The sequence below is a fragment of the Chlorocebus sabaeus genome, chromosome 23 (genome assembly GCF_047675955.1).
Source record: "Chlorocebus sabaeus isolate Y175 chromosome 23, mChlSab1.0.hap1, whole genome shotgun sequence".
NCBI classification, from domain to species: domain Eukaryota; kingdom Metazoa; phylum Chordata; class Mammalia; order Primates; family Cercopithecidae; genus Chlorocebus; species Chlorocebus sabaeus.
This window is the reverse complement of record NC_132926.1, coordinates 83,602,732-83,616,321: the sequence shown is the minus strand read 5'-3', so window position 1 is coordinate 83,616,321 and position 13,590 is coordinate 83,602,732.

The window sequence follows — 13,590 nt, the reverse complement described above, 5'->3', positions numbered from 1 at the left end:
CTCTTTGGTATCCTCAGTTATCTGAAGGAATCTCTTCATTTCAGAACAAAGACAATTTATACTCTCTCCCCACTTTCTGAGATACATTATTATCATTCAGTGTCATTAGAAATGAAGAGATAAATGGTGGTATTAGGAACCCAAACAAATTATACATCCTTTGTGTGCTCCTCCTTTGAAAAAAAAAAAAAAAAGTGTAACTCAATGAAACAAATTAAGGAATTAAGTTTAAGCTATTTCAAAATGTGCTGAAAATTACAATCGAGTCTACTGTCTTTTTGAGAGAAGAAAGAACTCACCTGGATCTTTTGACTCTCACCTTTATTACGTCATATGCACCATTTCTGGGCAATATATGCAATGTACAGAACTTGAAAAACCCTTACCCTGTAGAACAAAGTAAATGCTTAAAGGGAAATAATGACTATGAATTTTCTTCCTTTTCATATCATGGAAAGCTCAGCCATAAGAGGTCCCATTGCAGTAAGAGTAACCACAAGCGTAATATGGAAAGAAAAGTTGTGTCAACCATCTTTATCCTTGTTTTTCCTACAATACCAGAAAAATCTAGAAATCTGAAGCTGGAAGGGATCCCAAAGATCATCTCATTGAAATGCATTCTTTAAAAAATTATGGGAATAAGGTCTGTATGAATTACCTGACACTGAAGATCACACAGCTAAGCTATGAGAAATAGAAATCTCCTAGCTTCTTAACTGTTTCATGTTGCAGAAGCAGTATAGGATTCTTGCCGGCACATAGCTAAAGGCACAGTCTAGTTGCACCATGTCAATGGGAAGCTGATGCTTTCAGATATTGCAAGTATCCTTCATAACTACCCCAACTTTCTCCAGTTGAAGAAATTGCAAAGAAGAAAGAACAAAAATCTATTTCTGTGGTTAACATATTCACTCCCTAGTTCAAACATGGTTTTTACCTCTAGCTTAAAAATCATATTTAATTTTTTTTTACCTATTTGTTGTTGGTTTTAATATTTTAAAATTATTCTGTTATTACAGAAGGTACCACTTTGCTTCTCACAGTATCGAAACTTCATACACAAGCCTTCAAGCAAGCCCCTGGCTAAATTACCAATGGCTATATATGTTGGTCCATAAAGTCAAATAGCTGCAGAGAAGGATGTTTGGAGGACTAAACCTAAAGAAGGGAGCATTCTTCATTTCTTTCAGCTATAAAACACTAATAAGAATGTTCACCCTAAAATTAAAGGGTAATATAATAACAATGTGTACTTACAATATGGTCAATTTCTATGTTGAGCAGAAGATGCAGAGATGAGTAAGAGACAGACTCTCAACTCAGAGTTTACAGTTGAGCAGGTAAGATACAATAGTATGCACACAACAGATTACAATTCAAAATAGCTCAGTTCCATGAAAGTTGTACAAAACTCTAAAGGGACTCAAAGAATGTAGCTTTTTAGAAAACATGAAAAACATCCTGTAATAAGTGAATTTGAGGTGAAACTCGTAGACTTCCATAGGCCTGGAATAGCAGGAAAAACAAAATTTGTTTAGGGCTGAGTGGCTTGGAAGCCACCTCAGACCTCTTACCTGTTCTTTCTCATTTCCCTACCTCTGTGTCTTTGTGTATGAGTTTATTCTTCTGAAATACCTACCCCCATCTCTTTGCCCCCACATCTCCCTCATTGTTTATTTGTGGAACAGATAAATATTATGAGTTGTACAGCTCCAGACATACAAATAACTACTTGCAAAAAATTGAACCCACGTTTCTGCTTTTAGTGGACTTCCCCAATGGATCCTGACAAAGTGCCACACATATAATAGTTTATCAATATTCATTTGTTCAGTAAATATTTATTAAGCACTTACTAAACATGAGGCACTGTGTTAGCAGGTTGAGGATATAAATAAATTTAATGTAATCTTTAAGTCTACGGAGTTTACAGAAATTTAAATAAGCAATTGCAGCAATGTGATGATCCTTATGATGGTAGAAGCACAAGATGCTGTGGTAGTGCAAGGCAAAGATACCTGCCCAAGTTAGAAGGGTCAAGGAAGCGTCTCAACTAAAACAACTTAATTATTCAACAATGGTTATAAGTTAGCAGGTGCCATTGTACACTGGAAATATGAAACTGCTGCCACACTAGGAAGCCTGTGGCCTTATGTGAAGGCACGTCTGAAGGCAGCAATAACTGGGAGCAGCCAGCAAAATGACTGTTACCAAACGTTTCGAAGTGAAAAGCTAACCATTTCAGGCGAATTATGAGGCCACTGACCAAAGGTCAAAAGAAGGGGAAAGGGAGCTGAGGATTTCCTAGAGTCAGTGAAAGGTAGGACTGCCATTGAGGTTAACAGCAAGGAACATATCAGATAAAGGGAATGGAGCCTAAGATAAAGGATGGGGTATTGCAGCCTTTTGAAGCTTCCCCATCAATAATTACAACCGGAGGTCAATCCATCAGAAGTTCAGACAGCTAAAACTTCAAATGAAGATGACTTGTTCTCATGCAAATGTCTCTTAAAATGCAAACTAAGAAGAAAAAAGGTAAGAGAATGTGGCATGAAAGACAGGAGAGGGTCTTATTCAGCAGCAATTTCTTTAAATTAAAAAAACAACTTGCAAATGGATGGGTAAAACATCTCTTTACAGCAGCAGGTGGCTAAGTATGTTCCATGTAGATGGCATTCAGCTACAACTCTCTAAATTCCATCTTTTGAAACATTACTCTAAATTCTTTCTTTTAAAACATTGATTTGCCAAATAGAATAAGCCTTAAGAACATTTCACTCTCTAATTTCAACAGAGTAGGCACCTGGGGTCCAGCAATGCAAAAGAAATATTCTTTAAATAACAGAATGACTGTGCTGTGACCACATTGGATGAGGTCTCCTGCTTAGGGGTTTTGACAAAAAGAGTAGATTTAAAGATAGTGTACTTGACTCCAAAACAAAGATGGTGCTGCAAAACTGAATATTACTTCATTGTGGGCTGTAGGAAATGTGTTTTGTCTGTTCTGTTTAATTCTGGGGTTAAAAGCAGTAGTCAAATCATGACAGCAAGGAGCTTTCTGCTCTGTTATATTACAGCTCACTTATTTCCCTCCAAATATTAAACAATGCCAAAAAAACTTTTAGTTATTTGGGATGGGATCCATTTTCATTTTACTCTTGTCCTTTTTTGGTTGTGAGATGACAGTTTAATATTCCAGGCTCCAAAGCAGAGCTTCGCAAATGGATTTAAAAAAAAATAAAGTTCAATGCTGTAGGGAAGAAAAAAGGTGTGCAATTAATTTTCCATAAGAAATTGTATAACTGGTATTATACAAAGATGACTATGTTTATCATCTATTTATCTCATACAATTCTTTGAATTTTCTGAGATAACATAGCACATTCATAATTTTACTAACATTGATTCATCTTTGCTTTTATTATATAAAAATTGACTCTTATTTTGTTCTATTTGAGGTTTTTTCAGTTGTTTTTATCATCTGGATTCACTGTAAGATAATATAGGAATTACAAATACAAATTTGAGAATTAAATTCAAATTTGAATCTTCACTGAACTCCACCCTTAGAAATGGTGAAGGTGGTATATTTTATAAGTATAATGCACCTCAATTTTAAAAAGGTAAAAAAAAAAAAAAAAAAAACCTAAGAAGAAAATAAATAAATAAATAAATAAAGCAAGTTAATACTCAAAAAAATGGTTTGAGTCTCACTCATGAGTGAGTGAGACTCATGAGTGTCTCACTCATGAGTTATGTCACCTTAGGAATGTTATTTAACCTCTCTTAGCATTAGTCATCTTTAGAAATGATAATATTAATAATTCCAAATTCCCTGTGCTGTTCACAGGATTAAATAACATAAAACATATGAAGGAGCTGATACATAATAAGCTTTCAGTAAGTTAAAATTTTGCAAAATTTCAGTAAATTAAAATTGTCGTTAAATGAATGGACTGTTCTGAAGATTTGGAAAGCCTTCCTTGGCCAGGGTCACCATTTTGTTCACACAGAATACAATATTTTTCTAGGTATTTCTGTATTTTCTTATTTCATTTTGAAAAACAATGTCACTCCAAATATGTAGAAAACATCAGAGCTAGCCCAAAAAAATGAAATGAAGCCATTCACTCAAATGAGGATACCTAACCTGATTAAGAGCTAAAAGTTGACCACTAAGACAATCTCAGAAACTCCTTCACCACAAGAGAAATCAAAAAAAGAAAGACTCATGTGCCCAGTTGCCTTGTTTACTACCAAACATAGTATTAAAAACAGTCTGTTTTGTCTTACTAGCTTCAAGGCTTTCTTTTAAATCCAAGTTTAAAAAATGAATATAACTGAGAAAAAGTGCAGTTCTGAAAATGCCAGGTGCTGTGAAGAAATGCTACCAGAATAATGAGAGGATAAGAGGTTGAGAATATTTGATATCATAATTGTCAGGCCTCTGAGCCCAAGCTAAGCCATTATAACTCCTGTGACCTGTAGGTACACATCCATATGGCCTGAAGCAACTGAAGAACCACAAAAGAAGTGGAAATAGCCAATTCCTGTCGTAACTGATGACATTCCACCTTTGTGATTTGTTTCTGCCCCTCCCTAACTGATCAATTAAGCTTGTGACATTCCTTCTACTGGACAATGAATCTCAGGAGCTCCCCGACCAAACACCTTGTGAGCCCAGCCCCTGCCCACAAAAGAACAACACCCTTTAACTGTAATTTTCCACTACCTACCCAAATCCTATAAAACTACTCCACCCCTATCTCCCTTTGCTGACTCTCTTTTCAGACTAAGTCTGCCTGCACCCAGGTGATTGAAAAGCTTTATTGCTCACACAAAGCCTGTTTGGTGGTCTCTTCACATGGAGGCGCGTGACAATTGGTGCCGAAGACCCGGAACAGGGTCTCCTTTTGGGAGACCAATCCCCTGTCCTCACCCTCACTCCATGAGGAGATCCAACTATGACCTTGGGTCTTCAGACAAGCCCAAGGAACATCTCACCAATTTCAAATTGGGTAAGCGATGTATTCACTCTCTTCTCCAGTCTCTCTCACTACCCTTCAATATCCCTGTCCTTCCAAATCCAGTTCTTTTTCTCTCTAGCAGAGACAAAGGAGACACATTTTATCCATGGACCCAAAACTCTGGTGCCAGTCACAGACTCAGTAAGACAGTCTTTCCTTGGTGTCTGATTGTTGCAGGGATGCCTGCCCTGATCATTCACCCACATTGCATTGGTGTCTGATCACCGCGGGGATGCCTGCCTTGGTCATTCACCCACATTCCCTTGGTGGCAAGTCAATTGTGGGGATGCCTGCTGTGGCTGCTCACCCACATTACTGCCCAGGGCTGCTCACCACCCCCTTCTCCCTGTCTCTACCTTTCTTTTAAAACTCACCTCCTTCACTATGTGTAATATTCCACCCTCCATTCCCCCATCTTCTCCCTTAGCTTGTGTTCTCAAGAACTTAAAAACTCTTCAACTCACACCTGACCTAAACCCTAAACAACTTATTTTCTTCTGCAATGTCGCTTGGCCCCAATACAAACTCGACCATGGTTCTAAATGGCCAGAAAACAGCACTTTTGATTTCTCCATCTTACAAGACCTGGATGATTTTTGTCGAAAAATGGGCAAATGGTCTGAGGTGCCTGATGTCCAGGCATTCTTTTCCACATCGGTCCCTCCCTAGTCTCTGCTCCCAATGTGACTTGTCCCAAATCTTTCTTCTTTCTCTCCTGGCTGTTCCTTCAGTCTCCACCCCAAGCTCTGAGTCCTATGAAACCTTCTTTTCTACGGACTCATCTGACCTCTCCCTCCTCCCCAGGCTGCTCCTCACCAGGCCAAGCCAGGTCCCAATTCTTCTTCAGTCTCTGCTCCCACACCCTATAATCCTTCTATCACCTCCCCTCCTCACACCTGGTCTGGCTTACAATTTCATTCTGTGATTAGCTCTCCCTCACCTGCCCAACAGTTTCCTCTTAGAGAGTTGGTTGGAATTGAAGACATATTCAAGGTTAATGCTTCTTCTCCTTCTCCTTCTCCTTCTCCTTCTCCTTCTCCTTCTTCTTTTGAGACAGCATCTCATTCTGTCACCCAGGCTGGAGTGCAGTGGCGCAATCTTGGCTCACTGCAAGTTCTGCCTCCCAGGTTCACACCATTCTCTTGCCTCAGCCTCCCAAGTAGCTGGGGCTACAGGCACCCACCACCACACCTGGCTAATTTTTTTTTTTTTTTTTTTTTTTTTTAGTAGAGGCAGGGTTTCACCATGTTAGCCAGGATGGTCTTGATCTCCCGACCTCATGATCCACCCGCCTCAGCCTCCCAAAGTGCTGGGATTACAGGCATGAGCCACCGCGCCTGGCCAATGATCCTTTTTCTTTATCCAACCTCTCCCAAATCAGCTAGCGTTTAGGCTCTTTTTCATCAAATATAAAAACCCAGCCCAGTTCCTGGCCCATTTGGCAAAAACCCTTAGATGCTTTACTGCCCTAGACCCAGAGGGGCCAGAAAGCCATTTTATTCTCAATATGCATTTTATTACCCAGTCTGCTCCTGACATTAGAAAAAGCTCCAAAAATTGGATTCTGACCCTCAAACCCCACAACAAGACTTAACCCTACCTTCAAACAATAATAGAGAAGAGGCAGCCAAGCAACAATGTATTTCTGAGTTGCAGTTACTTGCCTCTACTGTAAGAGAAACCCCAGCCACATCTCCAGCACATAAGAACTTCAAAACGCTTGAACCGCAGCAGCCAGGCATTCCTCCAGGATCTCCTCCCCCAGGATCTTGCTTCAAGTGCCAGAAATCTGGCTACTGGGCCAAGGAATGCCCACAGCGCAGGATTCTTCCTATGCCAAGTCCCATCTGTGCAGGACCCCACTGGATATTGGACTGTCCAACTTGCCCAGTAGCCACTCCCAGAGCCCCCAGAACTCTGGCCCAAGGCTCTCTGAATGACTCCTTCCCAGATCTTCTCGGCTTAGCAGCTGAAGACTGACACTGCCCAGTCACCTCAGAAGCCTCCTGGACCATCACAGATGCTTTGGGTAACTCTTATGGTGGAAGGTAAGTCCATCTCCTTCTTAATCAATATGGAGGTTACCCACTCCACAGTACCTTCTTTTCAAGGGTCTGTTTTCCTTGACTCCATAACTGTTGTGGGTATTGAGGGCCAGGCTTCTAAACATCTTAAAACTCCCCAACTCTGGTGCCAACTTGGACAACATTCTTTTATGCACTCATTTTTAGTTATCCACACCTGCCCAGCTCCCTTATTAGGTTGAGACATTTTAACTAAATTACCTGATTCCCTGACTATTCCTGGACTATAGTCACACCTTATTGCCACCGTTTTCCCCAGTTCAAAGCCTTCTTCACATCTTCCTCTTGTATCCTCCAACTTTAACTCAGAAGTATGGGACTCCTCTCCTCCCTCCCTAGCAACCGATTACTATTCCATTAAAATGCCCATTACTATCTCATTAAAACTTAATCACCCTTACCCCACTCAAAGCTAATACCCCATCCCACAGCACACTTTAAAAAGGTTAAAGCCTGCTATCACCCACCTGTTACAACAGGGCCTTTTAAAGCCTACAAACTCTCCTTACAACTCTCCTATCCTACCTGTCCAAAAACTGGACAAGTCTTACAGGTTGGTCCAGGATCTTTGCCTTATCAATGAAATTGTCCTGCCTATCCACCCCGTGGTGCCAAACCCATATGCTCTCCTATCCTCAATACCTCCCTCCACAACACATTATTTTGTTCTGGATCTCAAAGATGCTTTCTCTGCTATTCATTTATACCTTTCATCCCAATCTCTCTTTGCTTTCACTTAGACTGATCCTGACACCCGTTGGTCTCAGCAACTTACCTGGGCTGTACTGCCGTAAGGCTTCAGGGACAGCCCCCATTACTTCAGTCAAGCCCTTTCTCATGATTCACTTTCTTTCCATCCATCTTCTTCTCACCTTATTCAATATTTTAATGACCTTCTATTTTATAGCCCCTCCTACAAATCTTCCCAACAGGACACCCTCCTGCTCTTCCAACATCTATTCTCAAAAGGATATCACATATCCCCCTCCAAAGCCCAAATTTCTTCCTCATCCACTACTTATCTCAGCATAATTCTTCATAAAAACACACGTGCTCTCCCTGCTGATCATGTTCAGCTAATCTCCCAAACCCCAACTCCTTCTACAAAGCAACAACTCCTTTGCTTCCTTGGCATGGTTAGGTACTTTTGCCTTTGAAAACTTGGTTTTACCATCCTGACTAAACCATTACATAAACTCACAAAAGAAACCTAGCTGACCCCATAGGTCCTAGACCCTTTCCCACTCCTCTTTCCGTTCTTTAAAAACAGCCCTAGAAGTTGCTCCCACACTAGCTCTCTCTAACTCATCCCAACCCTTTTCATTACACACAGCCAAAGTACAGGGCTGTGCAGTTGGAATTTTTACACAAGAGTTGGGACCATGCCCTCTCCAAACAACTTGACCTTCCTGTTTTAGGCTGGCCCTCATATCTATGTGCGGCAGCTGCTGCCACTTTAATACTTCTAAAGGCCCTCCAAATCACAAGCTATGCTCCACTTACTCTCTACAGTTCTCATAACTTTCAAAATCTATTTTCCTCCTCATACTTGATACATATACTTTCTGCCCTCTGACTCCTTCAACTGTACTCACTATTTGTTAAATCTCCCACAACTGCCACTGTTCCTGGCCCAGACTTCAATCCGGCCTCTCATCTTATTCCTGATACTACATCTAAACCCCATGACTGCATCACTCTAATCCACATGACATTCTCTCCATTTCCCCATATTTCCCTCTTTCCTGTTCCCCACCCAGACCACACTTGGTTTATTGATGGTGGTTCTTCCAGGCCCAATCACCAATCACCGGCAAAGGCAGGCTATGTTATAGTGTCTTCCACATCTATCATTGAGGTTACTACTCTGCCACCCTCCACTACCTCTCAGCAAGCCAAACTCATTGCCTTAACTCAAGCCCTCATTCTTGCAAAAGGACTATATGTCAATATTTATACCGATTCCAAGTATGCCTTCCACATCCTTCACCACCATGCTGTTATATGGGCTGAAAGAGGTTTCTTCGTTACACAAGAATCCTCCATGATTAATGCCCCCTTAATAAAAACTCTACTTAAAGCTGCTCTACTTCCAAGGAAGCTGGGGTCATTCACTGCAAGGGCAATCAAAAGGCATCAGATCCTATTGCTCAGGGCAACAGTTATGCTGATAAGGTAGCTAAAGAAGCAGCTAGCATTCCAACTTCTCTCCCTCACAGCCAGTTTTTCTCATTCTCATCAGTCACTCCCACCTATTCTCCCACTGAAACTTCCATCTATCAATCTCTTCCCACACAAGGCAAATGGTTCTTGAACCAAGAAATATTCCTCCTTCCAGCCTCACATGTTCATTCCATTCTATCGTCCTTTCATAACCTCTTCTATGTGGGTTACAAGTCACTAGTCCGCTTCTTAGAACCTCTCACTTCCTTTAAGACATTTGCCCCTTGTTCTTCGGACTCTCCTCCAAGACCCCCTTCTTGTTTATTTATACCCAACCCCATGAATAGCAATGAAAGGTTGCTTGTAGACACTATGTGCTTTCTCATACACCATAAAAATCGAACTTCCCTCTCTACCCAGCTGCCCCATCAATCCCTGTTGCAACTTCTAATGGCTGCTACCCCCACTATATCCCTAAGAGTCTGGGTGCAGGACACCTCTTTTGGTGCTCCCTCTCATCTTTTCACTTCACATTTCCAGTTTTGCCTTACAAAGGTCTATTCTTCCTCTGTGGCTCTTCCACCTACATGTATCTACCTATTAATTGGACAGGCATATGTACACTAGTTTTTCTTACCCCCAAAAATCAATTTGCAAATAAGACCAAACAGCTTCTTGTTCTCCTCATGACACCAACACTTCACCACTATTTTGTTTTATTTTTCTTATTAATATAAGAAGGCAGGAATAGGCCTCAACTTATTCACTGCTGAAAAAGGAGGACTCTGTATATTTTTAAATGAAGAGTGTTGTTTTACCTAAATCAATCTGGCCTGGTATATGACAACATAAAAACTCAAAGATAGAGCCCCAAAACTCGCCAACCAAGCAAATAATTATGATGGACCTCCCTGGGCACTTTCTAATTGGATGTCCTGGCTCCTCCCAATTCTAAGTCCTCTAATGCTTGTTTGTTTTCCTTTTCTTATTTGGACCTCGTGTCTTCCATTTAGTTTCTCAATTCATACAAAACTGCATCCAGGCCATCACCAATCATTCTATATGACAAATGCTCCTTCTAACAACCCCACAATATCACCCCTGACCCCAAAATCTTCCTTCAATTTAATCTCTCCCACCCTAGGTTCCCACGCCTCCTCTAATCCTGCTTGAAGCAGCCCTGAGAAACATCGCCCATTATCTCTCCATACCACCTTCAAAAACTTTTGCTACCCCAACACTTCACCACTATTTTGCTTTGTCTTATTAATATAAGAAGACAGGGGCTGGGCACGGTGGCTTGCGCCTGTAATCCCAGCACTTTGGGAGGCCAAGGCAGACAAATCACGAGGTCAGGAGATCGTGACCATCCTGACTAATACAGTGAAACCCCGTTGCTACTAAAAATACAAAAAATTAGTGAGTGTGGTGGTGGACACCTGTAGCTACTCAGGGAGCTGAGGCAGGAGAATGGCATGAACCCAGGAGGTGGAGCTTGCAGTGAGCTGAGATCACACAACTGCACTCCAGCCTGGGTGACAGAGCAAGGCTCCATCTCAAAATAAAAAAGAAAAAAAAAGAGACAGGAATGTCAGACCTCTGTGACATTCCCTCATATCCCCTGTGACCTGCACATACACATCCAGATGGCCTGAAGCAACTGAAGAACCACAAAAGAAGTGAAAATAGTCAGTTCCTGCCTTAACTGATGATATTCCACCATTGTGATTTGTTTCTGCCCCACCCTAATTGATCAATTAACCTTGTGACATTCCTTCTCCTGGACAATGAACCTCAGGAGCTCCCCCATTAAGTACCTTGTGACCCCCAACCCTGCCTGAAAGAGAACAACCCCCTTTAACTATAATTTTCAACTACCTACCCAAATCCTATAAAACTGCCCCACCCCTATCTCTCTTTGCTGACTCCTTTTTTGGACTCAGTCCGCCTGCACCCAGGTGATTAAAAAGCTTTATTGCTCACACAAAGCCTGTTCGGTGGTCTCTCCACATGGACATGCATGACACTAGTGAGTTTGAGCTAATACCTTTATAAAGATGTATCATACATAAGTGTAAATAGTACTGTATTAGTCCATTTTCACACTGCTGATAAAGACATACCTAAGATTGAGCAACTTACAAAAGAAAGAGGTTTAATGGACTTACAGTTCCACTTGGTTGGGGATGCCTCATAACCATGATAGAAGGTGAAAGACATGTATTACATTGTGGTAGACAAAAGAAAGAAAGCTTGTTTGGGGAAACTCCCCTTTTTAAAACCATTGGATCTTCTGAGACTTGTTCTCTATCACATCTGTTTCCAGTATAGGAAAGGCCTGCCTCCATGATTCAGTTACACTCTACTGGGTCCCTCCCACAACACATGGGAATTCAAGATGAGATTTGGGTTGGGACACAGGTAAACCATATCATTTCATCCCATCCCCTCCCAAATCTCATGTCCTCACATATCAAAAACAATCATGCCTTCCCAATAGTCCAGCAAAGCCTTAACTCATTTTACTGTTAACTCAAAAGTCCATAGTCCAATGTCTCATCTGAGACAAGGCAAGTCCCTTCCACCTCTGAGCCTATAACATCAAAAGCAAGTTAGTCACTTCCTAGATACAATGGGTGCATAGACATTAGGTAAATACAGCCATTCCAGATGGGAGAATTTGGCCAAAATGAAAGGGCTACAGATCCCATCCAAGTCTGAAATCCATCAGGGCAGTCAAGTCTTAAAGCTCCAAAATGATCTCCTTTGTCTCACATGAAGGTCACATTGATGCAAGAGGTGGGTTCCCATGGTCTTGGGCAGCTCCACCCCTGTGGTTTTGCAGGGTGCAGCCTCCCTCCTGGCTGCTTTCACATGTTGGTGTTGAGTGTCTGTGGCTTTTCCAGGTGCACGGTGCAAGCTGTCAGTGGACCTTCCATTTTGGGGTCTGGAAGACGGTGGTCCTCTTTTCACAGTTCCACTAGGCAGTGCTCCAGTAGGGACTCTGTGTGGGGGCTTGAAGCCCACATTTCCCTTCCCCACTGCCCTAGCAGAGGTTCTCTGTAAGGGCGCCACCACTGCAGAAAACTTCTATCTGGATACCCAGGCATTTCTATACATCCTCTGAAATCTAGGCAGAAGTTCCCAAACCTCAAGTCTTGACTTCTGTGCACTTGCAGGCTCAATACCACGTGTAAGCTGCCAAGACATAGGACTTGCACCCTCTGAAACCACAGCTGAGCTCTACCTTGGTCCCTTTTAGACATGGCTAGACTGGATGGGACACAGGGGACCAAGTCCCTAGACTGCACACAACATGGGGACTCTGGGCCCAACCCATGAAAATACTTTTTCCTCCTAAGCCTCAGGGCCTGTGATGGGAGGAGCTGCCATGAAAACCTCTGACATGCCCTAGAGACATTTTCCCTATTGTCTTGGGGATTAACATTCGGCTCCTAGTTACTTATGCAAATTTCCACAGCCAGCTTGAATTTCTCCTCAGAAAATGGGATTTTTTTTCTATCACATTGTCCAGCTGCAAATTTTCCAAACTTTTATGTTCTGCTTCCCTTATAAAATTGAATGCCTTTAACAGCACCCAAATCACCTCTTGAACACTTTGCTGCTTAGAAATTTCTTCCACCAGATACCCTAAATCATCTCTCTCAAGTTTAAAAATCCACAAATCTCTAGGGCAGGGGTAAAATGCTCTCAGTCTCCTTGCTAAAACATAACCAGAGTCACCTTTGCTCCAGTTCTCAACAAGTTCCTTGTCTCCATATGAGACCACCTCAGCTTGGACCTTATTGTTCATATCACTACCAGCATTTCTGTCAAAGCTATTCAACAAGTCTCTAAGAAGTTCCAAACGTTCCCACATTTTCCTGCCTTTATCTGAGCCCTTCAAATTGTTCCAACTTCTGCTTGTTATTCAGTTCCAAAGTTGCTTCCACATGTTCAGGTATCTTTTCAGCAATGCCCCACTGTACTGGTACCAATTTACTGTATTAGTCCATTTTCATGCTGCTGATAAAGGCATACCCAAGACTGGGTAATTTACAAAAGAAAGAGGTTTAATGGACTTACAGTTCCATGTGACTAGGGAGGGCTCTCAATCATGGCCTAAGGTGAAAAGCACATCTCACATAGTGGCAAACAAGAGAAAGAGAGCTTGTGCAGGGAAACTTCGCTTTTTAAAGCCATCAAATCTCATGAGACTTACTCACTATCACAAAAACAGCACGGAAAAGACCTGTGCCCATGATTCAATTACCTCCCACTGGGTCCCCCCTATAAGATGTGAGAATTCAAGATGA